The sequence below is a fragment of the Ambystoma mexicanum genome, chromosome 8, assembly GCF_040938575.1.
Source record: "Ambystoma mexicanum isolate Mex_15411 chromosome 8, UKY_AmexF1_1, whole genome shotgun sequence".
NCBI lineage: Eukaryota > Metazoa > Chordata > Amphibia > Caudata > Ambystomatidae > Ambystoma > Ambystoma mexicanum.
In genome coordinates, this window is record NC_090929.1 from 1,400,701,771 (window position 1) to 1,400,717,022 (window position 15,252).

A 15,252-nucleotide genomic window follows, 5' to 3' on the forward strand; every position below is an offset into this window, starting at 1 on the left:
GGAACTGCACTTTTCATGCCAAATTTCTTCATGCAGAAAAAAACTTGCGGTCAACAGGCTTTAGCCTCTAAATCTTAAATGTTAATCTGTTGCTTTTAACAATGAAAAGGTGTCAGGCAGCTAATACTCTCAGGCGAGGTTCTGGGGAACATATTTTATAGCACAACAATAATACTATTATTATTTGCCGATGATGTTTTAAAATATATACTCTTCATTCTTTCGAAGGCACAAAAGTACAGTTTAAGGCTGGATTAAGAAAAATGTGGTCAAAATTAAATCTTCAGAAAATGAGGGGCATCTATTAATCCAATTGAATATATATCCTGCAAACGGTGGCCCCATACACGAGCACCAAGGAGTTCTTCAGATCCAATATGTGTTGGCTATGGACATCAGGGCTGCACTGGCACCAACTGTTCCACTGTGCGATTAGGAGTGTGTGTGTCTAGATGAGTAACCCAACAGCCACTCCTGGTTCTTTCCGAATGCTACTATGTTGAATACACATAGAGCTACGCAGATCAGTGTAGGGGCAAGAACCCTACCAAAGGAAAAACCACCAGAAAAAGGAAAGTTCAAGTGAACATTCACAGGCATTGCTAGGGGAGGGGGCTGAGGGGCTGTAGCCCCAGGTCTTTTGGTTTTAGCCCCAGACAGAAGCTCAGGGGCAACAACCAAAAGGTTAGCTAGGCCCGGGTCCCTCGACATTAGGGTAGCTCCGGATCTTTTCTTGACCTAGCAACACGCCTAGTCTCACCAGACATCAAGAACCACTGCAGCGAATCCCAGGAGAGCACCAACACAATGGCATTCAAGGAGGCATAGAACAGGAAGAGTGGCGACCTGCCTGCCTTTCTTATAGCGGCTTTTTACGTACTGCTAACAAGTCACCTGACAGGAAACAAACGGTCGCCCACCATGATGGTGTGGGAAACAGCCCATCCATCTATATTTGCAGGAAAGATGACATCATAAATGACCGCAGACATTTTAGAGTGTGGCACAAACACCTACCATAAAGTGAGAGCACTACTGTGCTTTTTGTAAAGAATTGGAATAGGTAAACAATGTATACATTGTGAGTTTTATACATTTGTGATTTATTTATTTATTTATAGCGCACACCTAACAGATAGGTATCTGGGCACATTCTTAGGAAACAGTAGGTCGCAGTGGGAAAATACAATACCTTACATTCTGGAGTACAACATTAGATACAGATGAGTGAGGCATTGTAATACAGTGTGGTGGAACAAAGATTCATAGTATGGTAGGTGTTGCATGTGGGTACAACTACCATGGCGGGCAAAGGAACTCAAGGAATTACTGCTCCTGTGCAAAGAGCCATGTTTTCAGATTTTTCTTAAATGTCCAGTAGGACGGTTCCGCTCTTAGCATCAGCGGCATGGAATTCCAGATTTTCGCTGCTTGCATAGGGAAACTGTTACCTCCTGCTTTTGTCATTTAAATCTGGGTATGAGTTAGTGGTGGGCCTGTGTGGACTGGGTAGGTCTGTTAGTTAAATGGTTTGGGAATTTGTTGTTTAGATATTTAGGAGCAGTATTGCAGGCATTGTAGCAGTCGCATCTCAATAGTATGAGGGCCCTGGCTAGGGTAATGCCGCTAGCTGTCTGATGTGAGAAAGGATCTCCAGGCATTGATACGTTTTGAAGTATAGGCCGTCGCCGAGGCCATCACATTTACTTGTCTTGTTAGTGTGAGGGTCGAGTCAAGATAGATGCCTAATGTTTTCGCTTCTGTAGAGCCATTGATGGTAATGTTGTCAATGTTAAATTATTCTAATTGGTTATCTAATCTCTTTAGTTGGTTCTGCGAGCTCGGTTTTGTCGTTGTTGAGACATAACCGTGGATAGCCATCCAGGCTTGAATGGTCTGATAAGTTTTGTTAAGTAGTTTAAAGTGTGCGTCGTAGGAGCCAGTGATGGGGAAGAGGATTTGGGTGTCATCTGCATAGTAAGTGTAGGTGTCACCCAAGTTGTCCAAGTGGTCAAACAGAAGCTTGGTAAATATGTTATATAAGGTAGGCAACAAGAACCTTGTGGAACTCCCCAGGAGACTGTGGCAGGTTTGGCAAATGCCATAGGGACGAATACCCTCATTGTACTGTTAGACAGGAAGGATTGAATCCATTGAGAGCCTTAGTCGAGAAGTGGGAGGTCAAGGTCAAATGTTTGCACAGAACTTTGTGGTTGTCCAGGCCAAAGGCTGCTGATAAGCCTAATAGAAAGAGGAGAGCTACGTTGCCTTTATCTTTAATTTCATCCATTTGGATTTTGAGATCTATCAGGGCTGAGTTAATCCGGTGCCATGGTCTGAAGGAAGCCTGATTGAAGAAGTCCTAAAAGATTGTTAGATTCTGTGTGATTTTGTATTTGCAGGTTAGCCACCCTGTCCAGAATTTCTAGTAGGAACAGTACGGTTGTGATAGGCCGATAATTTGTGGGGATGTTGGGGTCCAGTGTAGTCTTTTTGTTGTACGGGGAGGACCCAGGCATCTTTGAGATTTGAAGGAATGGTGCTTGTTTTGAAAGAGGCGTTTATTAGAAAGGTGATTTAAGGGGCAAGTTCAGCCACAGCGTCTTTGATGACTCTAGCTGGGCAGATGTCGCCTTGACATTTGGATGATTTAAGACTGTAAATAATTTGTTTTACTTCTGTTACAGAGACAGCTGTGAATTTAAAATGTATGATCCGATTCAGGGAGGTGTCTGTTAAGTTAGAGAATTGGGTGTCAGGTGGCAAGCTCAGTTATTTGGTTTCAATTTTTGTTTGTAAAAGTTTAATTTTATCCAGCAGAGATTTGTGGATATTGGTGCACCAGGTTGTGTCTTTAGTGCAGGACTCTTCTGGTGTCACAGGCAATTCTAACTCGTGAAGGATGGCAAACAGTTCCCTAGTCCCAGAGTTAGCATTCAATATTCTTTCGTTGTAGGCAGTACTTTTAGTCTGTAGGATAGCTGTTTTGTATTTGTTAGAAGCAATAGAGAATTTTTCTTTGTCCAGGACCGTAGGACTTTTTTTCCAGTGCCCTTCTGCTGCTCTTTTAGCGTGGCACAGGGTTTTGGGATTTTTAGTGTACCACGTGTTTAGAAGTGCGCGTGGTTTAGCTTTGCGCAATCTTAGCGGAGCTACTTCATCTATGGCTTGTAGAAAGCTATGATTATAGAGATCGACCAAGGAGGATGGGTCCAGGCTATCCGTGTTGGTGTGTCTAGTTATCGGGAGCAGAAGAGGCAATAGCTTCTCGGCTGTAATATTCCGTTTGTTTCTGGTAGCTACTGAGGGAGCTTGAATAGAGCCAGTTTCTGGGAGGGGTATTTCCTGGATCGTGATGGTGATGACATTATAGTTCATCCAAGCGGAAGGCGTGTTGGAGAGGATCTTAGTATCACAGTTGAGATCGACCAGCCAGTCCAGGGTTCTGCCTTTGCTGTGAGTGGAGCTGGTGATGTGGTGTGAGAAGTCAAGTTCGGATAGGGTGTTGGCTAGGGCGTTGACATTGTCGGCGAAGTTAAAACCTAAATTTAAGTCGCCGAGCATCATAGTTTGGGAACGTGGTTTGGTGTTCCTCATGAGGAGGTGTGTGATGTCGTCCTCAAAGGAGGAGGTAGGACCAGGAGGTCTATAGATAAGGTGGATAGTTAAGGTGCGAGAGGCAGTGAATGTAAGTTTAATGGATACAAATTCTCCTGAGGGGAACAATTGGTTCAGATTTTCTCTCAGCCCAAGTTGATTTTTTGCAATGAAGGCTACTCCTCCACCCCTTCACCTTCCCTGTCAGCTATAAGGATCGTATATTTGGGCGGTATTGCTAGGGAGAAGGCTGGACCTGTGGCAGCATGCATCCAAGTTTCTCTGATTGCCAGGAAGTCAACATTTTTAACAAGGATCAGATCAGCAATGTCTAGCGCATGTGCTAAAAGCGATCTTGCGTTAATGAGAACACCCTTCATTTGTGGTGTATTCAGATTGGGTTCTGCTAAGATCAAAGGGCTGTCTGAGGCCTTAGGTGGGTTCGTTGGTAAACTGTCCCTGGTGGCCATAGGTCTACCAAGGTCTTTTCGATTGAGGGGCGAGTCCTTGGCACTATTGATCTGCTCTGTGTTACTTCCAACTTTAGGATTGTTGTAGTAATACCTTTTAGTTAAGGTGGGCAGACCCTTCCTTCTGATCCTGTTGGTATGAGAGGGCATAAGTTTTGTCAGTCGAGAACTGAGTCTAATATTTCTAATGTTCACTGGACAAGGTTGGTTCAGCGTAGGCCAACTGGCGTATTGCATGATCCATTGAATTGGAGTAAGTGGGCAATGTGTGTCGATAATATTAGCTTTCTTTGGTTTGACTGGAGCATTAACTTGAAGTAGAGTGGGGAGGAAACTTGTGGGTGGTAGGGCATGTGTTGTGGTAGTAGAGAGGACATGGTTAGTGTTATGCTTCACGTGATGGGGTGTGAGGGCAATGTGGTGTATAGACTCTATGCATATGGCTGTGGCTTTCCATCTTCTGGGATAGCCTGTCTGTAGTTAGTTAAGGGGTATTATGTTGAAGATCGTGTCTAATGCTGTAGGAGTACTGCCATGTGGCCTGTATTTTTAGGAGGGTAGTGCAGCCACGACCTGTAGTGGTGATGTGTCAGTGCCTAACATCCTAGTTAGGGAGTTAGAGTTGCAGGCGATATCAACTAGGGGATTAGGCTGGGCAGAAGCAGGTGGTGATGCAAGTGTATTAGCGTGTGTGGGGGGTAATATCACGTAGGGACACAGTAGCAAGGACTGAGATACTGCCCCATATTACCGGAAAAGGCCGGTCAGGAGGACCAGACATGAACAAATAAATCAGTATATCTGAAAATAGCACAGACAAGGGGGCAGAGTATGTACAGCTATTCATACAGCACAGACAAAGTTCAGTGTTTCAGTGTTACGTCACGAAGCTCCCAACAGGCATAGATTAGACCAAAAAAAATCATTATTTCTGCAGTATGTCGCCGTACAGATGCACAGATGTGGTGTAGTGCCGTATCTCGGACAATTCAATGGTGGGTCACCCAGCAAAAAAACGGGGCATAGTATAGTACAATGATCAAGGTTCTGCAGTATGTCGCGGTACAAATGCACAAATGCGGTGTAGTGCCGGTACGGTGAGTTCAGTTAGGAGGACCTGGCATGAGCAAATAAGTACACTCGAAGTACACATACGGGTGGCAGAGTATATGCAGATGGTTCATACAGTATTTTCAAAGTTCAGTATTTCAATGTTATGGTCGCAGTGCCCAGGAAAAGGCATAGTATAGACCAATAATCAATATTTCTGCAGTAGGTCGCAGTGCAAATGCCCAAATGCGGCACAGTGCCGTGCTCCTAGGTACGGTGAGTTCTGCAAGTTGCGTGTGGGCGCATTCGGGGCGTACAGATACAATGGCTGACTAGGAGAGCAGTAGGCTATGCATAATGTAAACCTATCTTTGGTGAGTTGTAGAGATAGTTGCGTATGCCGTGTGATGAAATGTTAAGTGACGTATAATGTTTTGGATATTGTATATTTGGTATCCAGTGATATAATAGCATGAGGGGGACTCAATATTTTTTTGAAAGGCACTATCCAACACTTTCCCCAAATACTCTAGGGCTGAAGCTTGTTTACATATTTGCACCAGTCCTAATACATGTTGGGGAGCATGTTTAGGGCCTTGGAAAAAATATCAAATCACTGTCAATGTTATTTCTAGCGATTCTATCACATACAACCCCATCTTTAACCTTTGTAAGACTGTTTAATTTTGTGGCATACACATGTTGGTGTTTGTTTACTGCCTACTGTACCCCCGAGGTGTCCTTGGAGGAACGCTAGTCTAAAATGCAGTAGCAAGCACAACAAACAGCCTAATGTTGTGTCCAGTAAGAAAGCGTGGGAAAGGGATGCTGTCATATATGGTCATGACATGTAAGAGTCTCATTGAGCGAGGACTATAGTGCCATAACCATATATGTTTAACTACGTGGCTGTTCTCTGGAATCAAACCTGATGCCACGCCTGCAGACAAAGCATGATGCTTGAGAACGCTTGAATATGATGACCTATAGGTTTGAATGGATACAAACCTGTGATTGAGAGTTGCCAATCAGCTGTCAAGATTCCTAACTAACCCACGTGTCTGCAACCGTTCCTAGTCACAACTATGGACAAGTCCAGAAGGCAGCAGAAGAAGAAGCCAAGCCATGAATCTTGCACAATCTCTGCTCTACTTACATCCCTTCTGAGGGAGAAGCTTGTCCAGTATTTGTGCACACACCAGCCTCCTTTCAGTGGTTTGAACAGGACCAGGTTCGGCCTTCTTTACTTGATCATGCAGCTCCAGCTGGGCCACAAGCTTTCCACAGCCTTTACCCTAAGATGCCAGGCTGTGATGCCTGTGTGGATACTGACCTGGGAAGATGAGAATAACAGACCTGTAAGGGTGATGATAGCCAGCACACCTGTGCCTGCAACAAGCATCTTGTGAGTCTGAGTTTTAATCTATGTTCCCTTTTGGAGAACTCCCAATTAGAGCCATTGAAAGCGCATGGGGCAATTACTTAGAGCCAAAGACAATTTAACAAGTTGTTTTATATGTCCAGTCCTAACTTATGAAAGAGGATTGAGTTTAAGGCAATTATTTTAGCGAAACATGGAATTTAGGCCTGTAAAGATGCACACATATGTGTGAATAGTACTCCAATAGGGATATTATTTATGATTCCTCCAATTTAGACCAACCTTTTCTTCTTGGACTTTCTAAAGTTGTCCTGTCCTGTTTGGCACATTGTATGCATTTGTAAATGGCAGAGACAGTGAGATGATCTTTGAGAGATTAGTGATTTGCCATGCACACATTCGTTTGCCATACTTCCCGTGGCAGATTAGCTGCAAATACACAGATTACTGTGAAATACCCATCTTTAGTTTGTGCCCAGTGTAGCAGAGAATTCCCCCTCACACTCGGACACGTGCATTCTCTCCCTTTCTTTTGATTTAAGTTGTGCACACTTGTAGGATGATGGAAAAGTGGCACTGACAAGAGAGGAGCTGACGAGGGAAGTAAGATGTGTAGCAACACTGTGTGGGCAGAGAGTGTTGATGGGGGCACCAGAAGGGTTATTCCTGAGGAGGGGGTCAAGAATCTGTGCTTTAGCACCTTGTAGCAATTACCAATGAATATCTCAGACCAAATGACCGGACAGACTCAAAGACTATGGAAAAGTACTACTTTATTCTCAATTTAATAAAGCAGGATAAACTGAGAAACATCAGACGGATGCTTGCACACTCACAAACAAACTTGATTACACAGAGGTCTTATACCCAAATATGCATCATCTATGATATCATCCTACGTGGCAAACTGTACAACCTAATGGTAAGAGAGATTGGTTAGGGGAACATATCTACTTATAGTATTCATATGGGTTAGTAATTCAATGGCTGTCCCTTTTCTGTAGGACATGCCTTGAACTACCTCTAAATACATATAATATTGATTATAGGTGACAAAATGACAGCAGATTGGTTTATGCAACATTGTAGAGCAGGTTGCCCCATAGACCCACTGATTGGTTGGCATTCCCACCCAACCTTGGACTTTCGGCTGGCTAGCAGCACGTAAGAAAGCCGAAACCCAAGGACTTGAGTCAGGTCAGATTATTCCCCACTTTCCCAATTAGTCCATCATCTCTCATCAGTCTGACCATAAGCCAAGGTATTTCTACAGTAGTTGCCCTTGTAGTCTTCCCTCTGTTCTGGGACATTCAAGGGAGTATGAGCACATCACTATGTCTAACCGAGGCTTAATGAATAGCCCTTGTTTTGGACTTCTGTGTCACGTGTGAGGAGACTGCACATTTTTCCATTTCAACCTTCTATTCACTGCTATTTGAGTCAATTATGCTGCGTGTCATTGCTCATTTTAGCCTCTAGATACTTGCTCACTCCGTCTTGTAGGAGCCTAATCAAATGTTAATTGTTCATTACTTGGCTCATGCAAATGTTTTCCTTCTTCTTTAATCTTAGAGTAATATGTATCACATTCATGGCTTATCCGTCTGCTCCCTTTGTGCTTTGCGGCTATTCCTTGAAATAGCATCCTTGATCCCAGCCCAACATAGAATCTCTGTGTTTGCACACATAGCTGTTTCCAGGGTCTTCTGACCGCATCCCTGGCCTGTTTCTGAGGTAGCTAGAATGAATCTGTGCACAAGGTCACGTCCATTTTTCTATCACGGCCATCCTTGCCACGTTATATTTTTCTCTATAGCAAGCTTCTATATGTCTCATCTACTTTGCGTTACTGCGTATTTGCACTTATTGGTCATCAAGTTACTTCTCTTTGCACACATGTTTGTTTGTTTGTATGTTTATTTATTTATATTGCGCTCCAGACCCTTTGGTTACCGGGCACAGCAACAAGTATATGCGAAACTTACAATGTTACAATGTTATATGAATGAATTTACAATATTACAAAATTACTTGAATGTACAAATTAACAGTTACCGTATTTACATGAATGTACAGTTAACAATATACAGAGTTAGCAGTTATAAACATAAGGGTTACTATCACATCAGGGTGCATTGAGTAGGGCTACACTTGTGAGGGTTCAGGTATCTAGTCGTTGTTAGCGTTAATATGTTTGATGAAGTTCCTTCTGAAGTGAGGGAAGGGTTGGTCAGCTCTTAGGTCGGGTGGCAAGGCGTTCCACAGGTTAGCAGCTCTCACAGGGAAGCTATCACCACTTATTTTGGCAAGTCTAAATTTCGGTACTGCCAAACAATTGGAGTTGGCGAGTCTCATGGGTCTATTAGAAGTTTTTCTTTTTATTTTGTCCGTCAAGTAACTAGGAGCAGCATTGTGGATTTTATTATCCGTGGAGAGCCATTTATGTTGCCGCCTAATCGAGGAGATATGCTCCCTCTTCTTTATGCCTAATGCGGCTCTAAGAGCATTATTTTGTAGAGTTTGGAGTCTTTGGGTAGTGGCGTTATTGGCACTACTGTATAGGGCATTACAATAGTCAAGTCGGGATAGAATTAAGGCTCTAGCCAAGATTAGACAACTGGTATTGGACAGGAAGGGCTTGCCTGCTCTAATCAACTTACAGGTGTAGGCAGTAGTGGAGGCTAGGGAGTTGACCTGTTTAGTGAAAGACAGGGTAGAGTCGAGGTAAAAACCGAATGTTTTTACTTCCCTCGAGACTTTGATGACATTTCCATCTATGCTGAAAGCTGAGTAGTCCGGGCCCAATTTGTTAATATTGGCTTGTGTGCCCAGAATGATCAACTCCGTCTTATCATCATTCAGGCAGAGACCGTGAGTAGCCATCCATGCCTGAAAGATGAGATACACTCTATTCACCGACTCCCTATCCTTGCTATGATCCCCAGAAAGTGGGAAGAGAATCTGTGTATCATCCGCAAAGTTGGTGTAGGTGATACCGAGATTGTCCAAATCATCGAACAGAGGTCTGGTGAATATATTGTAAAGAGTCGGGGAGACGCAGGATCCCTGAGGCACTCCACAAGTGATGGGTATAGGGTCTGCTGCTGCCGATGGGGAAAAAACTCTCATAGTTCTCTCACTCAGAAAGGATTCTATCCAGTTGATAGCTTGGGTGGAGAAGTGAGCGGCAGCGTCCAAATGTCTACAGAGGACCTTGTGGTCCACAAGGTCAAACGCAGCTGAGAGATCTAGTAGGAGGAGGAGGGCTGTCTTACCCTGATCTCTCAGTTCGTCTATTTGGGCCTTTAAGTCAATCAGGGCTGTTTCCGTTCCATGTAGTGGGCGGAAGCCAGATTGTCTAGATCCTAGTAGTTTGTGCAGTTCAAGGTAATTTTGAATCTGTATGTAGGCCACTTTGTCCAGGATCTTCAACAGAAATGGAACTGTGGTGATTGGACGGTAGTTAGTGTGGATAAGAGGGTCTAGAGTTTGCTTTCTGAGCAACGGGAGCACCCAGGATTGTTTTAAGTTGGCTGGGATGATGCCTGTGGAGAAGGATGCATTGACAAGTTTGGAGATAAATGGTGATAAGTCTCTGGCAGCGTCTTTTATTAGCTGTGCTGGGCAGATGTCACCTTTGCAATTGGAAGGTTTGAGGGTAAGGATGATTTTTTCAATCTCTAGTGTGGTGGTTTTGGTGAAAGAAAATTTGGTAGATTGAGGCATGTGGGTAGCCTTAGGTGGTGACAGAGTAGGAAGGTTGAGCAAATCTTTTTTCTTTTGAATTTTATTTTGGAGGGTGATAATGTTGTTAGTTAGAGCATGTTGGATGTCAGTGCACCAGGTCTGATCTTTAGTACAAGCGTCTGGTATGGCAATAGGTGACTCAAGTTCCTTCAGTATGGAAAAGAGTTCCTTCATACTTGATTTAGAGTTGGCGATACGATCATTGTATGAATTTCTCTTAGCCAGACAAACTGCATTTTTGTATTGATGGGAAATAGATGTTAGGTTGGCCTTGTTCTCAGCAGTTGCACATAGCTTCCAATTGGATTCATATTTTCTCTTGGTGAGGCGTAGGGCCTTAAGTTCGGGAGTAAACCATTTATTTAGATGGGCTTTGGGTTTGCTTGTGCGCATTTTAAGTGGGGCAATTTTGTCCAAAGTATCAGTCATGATTTTGTTGTCCTCATGAACTAATGTGCCGGGGTCTAAATTGTCAGGCAATGCATTTAGAGTTGGAAGAATAGCGGGTATGACATTGTCTATTGTCATATTCTTTTTGTTTCTTGTTGGGCATGAAAGTGCCATGGGGACGACTGTAGAGGATGGTTGGGAGGTTAGGAGGTTGAAGGACACTAAGAGTGGTCAGACCATGATAGTGCCGAGATAGATGAGATAACTGCAGTACAGTTGGAGTCAGCGACCCAGTCTAATATTCTACCTTTCATATGGGTGGGGTTGTTGACTTTTTGGGAGAAACCTAGGGAGTTAATAGCGTGGGCAATAGTCACTGCGTGCGCATCTGTTTGGTCATTAAATCCTAGGTTAAAATCCACTAATACCAGCAGTTGTGAAGTGGTTTTAGCATTGAGGGTTAGTAGCTTGTGCAGATCCTCTTCGAAGGTCCCAAGCGGACCTGGAGGTCTATAGATTAGGTGAATGGTTAGGGATTGATTATTGTTTATGAGGAGTTTGGCAGTGAGGGCTTCACAGGATTGTAGCGTTTGGGCGGGGGCTAGTCTTAGCGAAAGATTCGATTTAGAGATAATGGCAATTCCGCCTCCGCGGGAGCCCTCTCGGTCTTGCCTACATATAGTGTAACCGTCAGGGATGGCTAACATAAGTGAAGGGCCTGCTGCCTGGTGTAGCCAGGTTTCAGTTATTGCAATGAAGTCCAAATTAGTCTCAGTGATTAGATCAGCTATCTCAAGGGCATGTGCAACTAATGACCTGGCATTGAGAAGCGCTCCTTTGTAGGAGTGATGCTTAGTTTTCTCTTTAGGTTGTGTGAGATTAGGAGTGTTTTTCGCACTGGATTTTGTCTTAGACTCAGATGTTTGTGTGTACATTGAAGCTGGGGTGAAGTTAGAGGCGTAGCCTGTTTTGCCAATTTGATGTTTCATCTCAGATTTTGTAGGAGGGAGGAGTCGTCTGGGTGTCTCATGGAGTTTGTTAAGTCTGGCACGTAGTTTACTGTTTCTATCGTGAGTGGAACTGGGGTTAGAAGTGTAAGCTAATGGTTCTAGCAGAGCTTGGTATTTTGAGTCAGTGTAGACATGAATATTGGTAATTATATCTGGTGATATATGTGATAAAGGTCCAGGTGAGTATAGTGGGATCTCTGTGTGGCTGACCTGATTGCAAGTACCTGGAAATGTAACAGTAGCCATGATGCAATAGAAACTAAATAGGCTAGACATTGTGCGGAGCTAGCACTTAGTTGGGTGGGTAGTGGTTTACAGGGTTATGCAGGGAGGATGTCCCTGTGGTAGGTAAAGTGATCTAGCACACCTGGAATTAGGAGTATCACAATGGCTAGAAGCACAGCACCTAGATTTAAACATATCACAGTAGTTGGAGGGCACAGCACCTAGAGTTGAAGTATCGCAGTGGCTAAAAGCACAGCACCTAAAATTGAGAATATCACAATGACTAAAGAGCACAGCACCTAGAATTGAGTGCACAGTGGCTATGAAACACAACACCTAGATTTACATAATACCTAGAATTAAGAGTATCACAATGGCTAAGAAAGCACAGTACTGGATTTAGGAATATCACAATGTCAAGCATGCACAGCGCCTAGGATTGAAAGTATCACAGTGGCTAAGGAAGCACAGCACTAGATTTAGAAATATCACAATGTCAAACATGTACACTTTTGGTAACAGGCACAAGGCTAAAGGTGGTTATTCAGGGCAGGGCATAAGAGTCTAGGTGCAGCAGATGCTGACAGGTCACACAGGTCTCAGTGTGTCATTCATTTACAAAGTGCAGTTCAGGAGTGGTAGACAGCATTTTGGACAAAGCATGGGAGCTACTGAGAAAGCCGTGGTGCATATAGAGATAGTAGCAATGAAGAGCATTAGTCAATAAAGCTTCCGATTTATATGATGTGTAAATAGAGGTAAAGGGGTCAGAAGGCAGTCCTTACCAAGTATTAACAGGAACGCCCAGAGCCCCTCCAGCTCCAGACAGGCTCCCGACAGGCAGTAGCCTTCGTGTGTTGCCTTAGTGGGTTTGCCGGCTCGAGCCTGCCGGCTCGTGATTGTTCAAAAAATAATGGCTGCTAGCCAATCCGGATCGATGCTGCTGTGGGGTGTGGACTTCCAGCAAAGGTGGCTTAGGCAGTGATGGCGGCGGCCATTTTGGAGAGGGGTAGCCTCGTGGCAATTACTGCAGTTAGTGCAGATTAAACAGGAGAAATGACTGCAAGATGATTTCAAGTAGGTAGAAGGGGCATCCAGGGCAGAGAAATCATGGAGCAGGTAAAACAATGTAAATTACAAGGACCATTTACCCGTTTTGTTCTGACTCCATCGTGGATTCCAATTTCTTTTCCGAGGTCTAGGCAACAGTCCAGTGCCCTCCGGTGGCGCTTCTGCAATGGCCACTGCTCCTGCAGTGGAAAGGGAGCTCCTGCTCCTCTCGGATCTAATGATCTCAAGTAATCTCACATGATTACTTTATCATTTTGTACATGTTCCTCTTGTCACTTCAGTTATATTGTCACTCTTAAGCATGTTCATATTGTTTCAGTATGTCCTCATATATCTCCTTCATGACATCATCAGATTTCACTTATTGCTACATAATTTCCAAAAGTTTATGCAGACATCCATCCACTTACTCAGTGTGAGGGCACATTCAATACTGTTGCCTGAGTGCATATCATCTCTTGTATACTTAATGTAGTATAGGGACAACACAGGGGGTCACACATACAACTCTTCAACTGTTCCAGAATAATGGTGGTGAGGGGGCAGGAGTAAGGGTATATGTATCTACTTGCTTGTCTACATTCCCTGCTCTGGATGAGTCCTCAACCACATTCTCCTCTTCGATGGCCTTCATCTTCTCTTCATACTGGCGTTTCTTTGGGGTCCATATCTTTGTCACCCCCCACAGGTGACCTGCAGTCTTTATGTGTTCATCGACACTCCAGGTCATATAACAACAATATCCTGATGGTGGACCGAATATTCAGCATCCAATATATTTTTTATGAGCCTTAGGGTAGTAGACCTTTGTTTCTGGAGGTGCAAGGGTACCTTCCTTTATATGTTCACAGGTACTTTCCTCATTTTGCATTTCTTCACCAGTTCCAGCATCTATATCAATGATTATCTTCATCTTAATAGCTTTCTTGGCTGTCTTCTGGTATTCTGCCAAGATAATCCTTCTAGAATCCTTGCAGTACAAACACTAATATGGCTGCAGTAGTTTGAAGGCATTTGCCAGCCCGGTTGTAATCCATGCAAAAAAGTGATGAAAACCAGTCATCTGCTGTCTCATCAATTTCATCCTCCATCTTCATATACAGGGTCCTCAGCATAGTTATTGCTTCTGTTAGGGTTCCATCCTCTCCATCATGGGATGGTATGAATGTACAACAAGAAGGCCCGAACCTGGCACACATGCCTGCTTCCAATGCAGTAATTAGTTCCAAGACGTACCTGTTTATTGAGAGTCATCAGCCTGATGGCTCCAAATTCTTCTGTGATTGTATTGAATCCTTTTATTGTTACATTAATCATCTGGAACAGCTCCCATCTGGTAATATGCAGCCACTTGGCATTCACTGCAGTCTGGAGCCCTGGCAGAAATATAGATGTCATTATCATTGCTGTCTTGCTAAACAGTTTATGCAATGTCTTCATAGGCCTTTATTGAGTTTGATAGAAGTAGTTCTCCCTTTTCAGTCGGTGAAGACTAAACAACCTCTTTCTTCTCTGGTGTTCATTCATTTTTGGAAATTCATAGATATTGAGATCACTGAGGAATCACCAATGCTGGATAATGTTTTAATATAATGGACCATATTCCTCCCCAATTATTATGCAACTGCATATAAGCTCTGGATCCACAGACCCAATATCGGTGCATTCATTTTGTAGTTCCTCCACTCATTTCTGTGACTTCTAGCACTTGTTTACATCCATTATTCTCTCCAACCAGAACCGAACCTCCATTCCAGAAGCATGTTGTTGCATTCTTCAATGGTATTATGTATACAGGTCCTGCTTCATTGTCGACCCATGTTAGTAACTTGGAATACTTGGCCAAGGATTCAAGGCATCTGTCATTCACTATTTGCACTATGCCTACTAGTTACATCTTCAATAAGTGTGCAGGGCAAATAATAATCCTTCTTCCCATCTGGTACTGGTGGCAACATGCCCATAGACCAAAAGTGGAGTTCCCTCCCAATACACGGGCTCTCCTAATCTTTTAGTCATATCTGAGCAATACATCAGCTTCATCTCAACAGTCTTTATTCACTCACCAATCTTAGATGGATACATGAGTTTTTTGCCTGTCCACCCCATCCCACTTTCCATCCTTTTTGTCTTCACATAAGTGTTTTCATATGGAAATGTTCCTCTTGATCGCCATCGTAAAGTCGCCCATTTTCCTTTTAATTGCCCTTTGGTTGTGTACGCTGCTAGATGATTGAGACATATTTCATCATGTGCAGGCATCTCTTTGGCAATACATGTCCTTGCTGCATTCATGGCATACAATATTAAG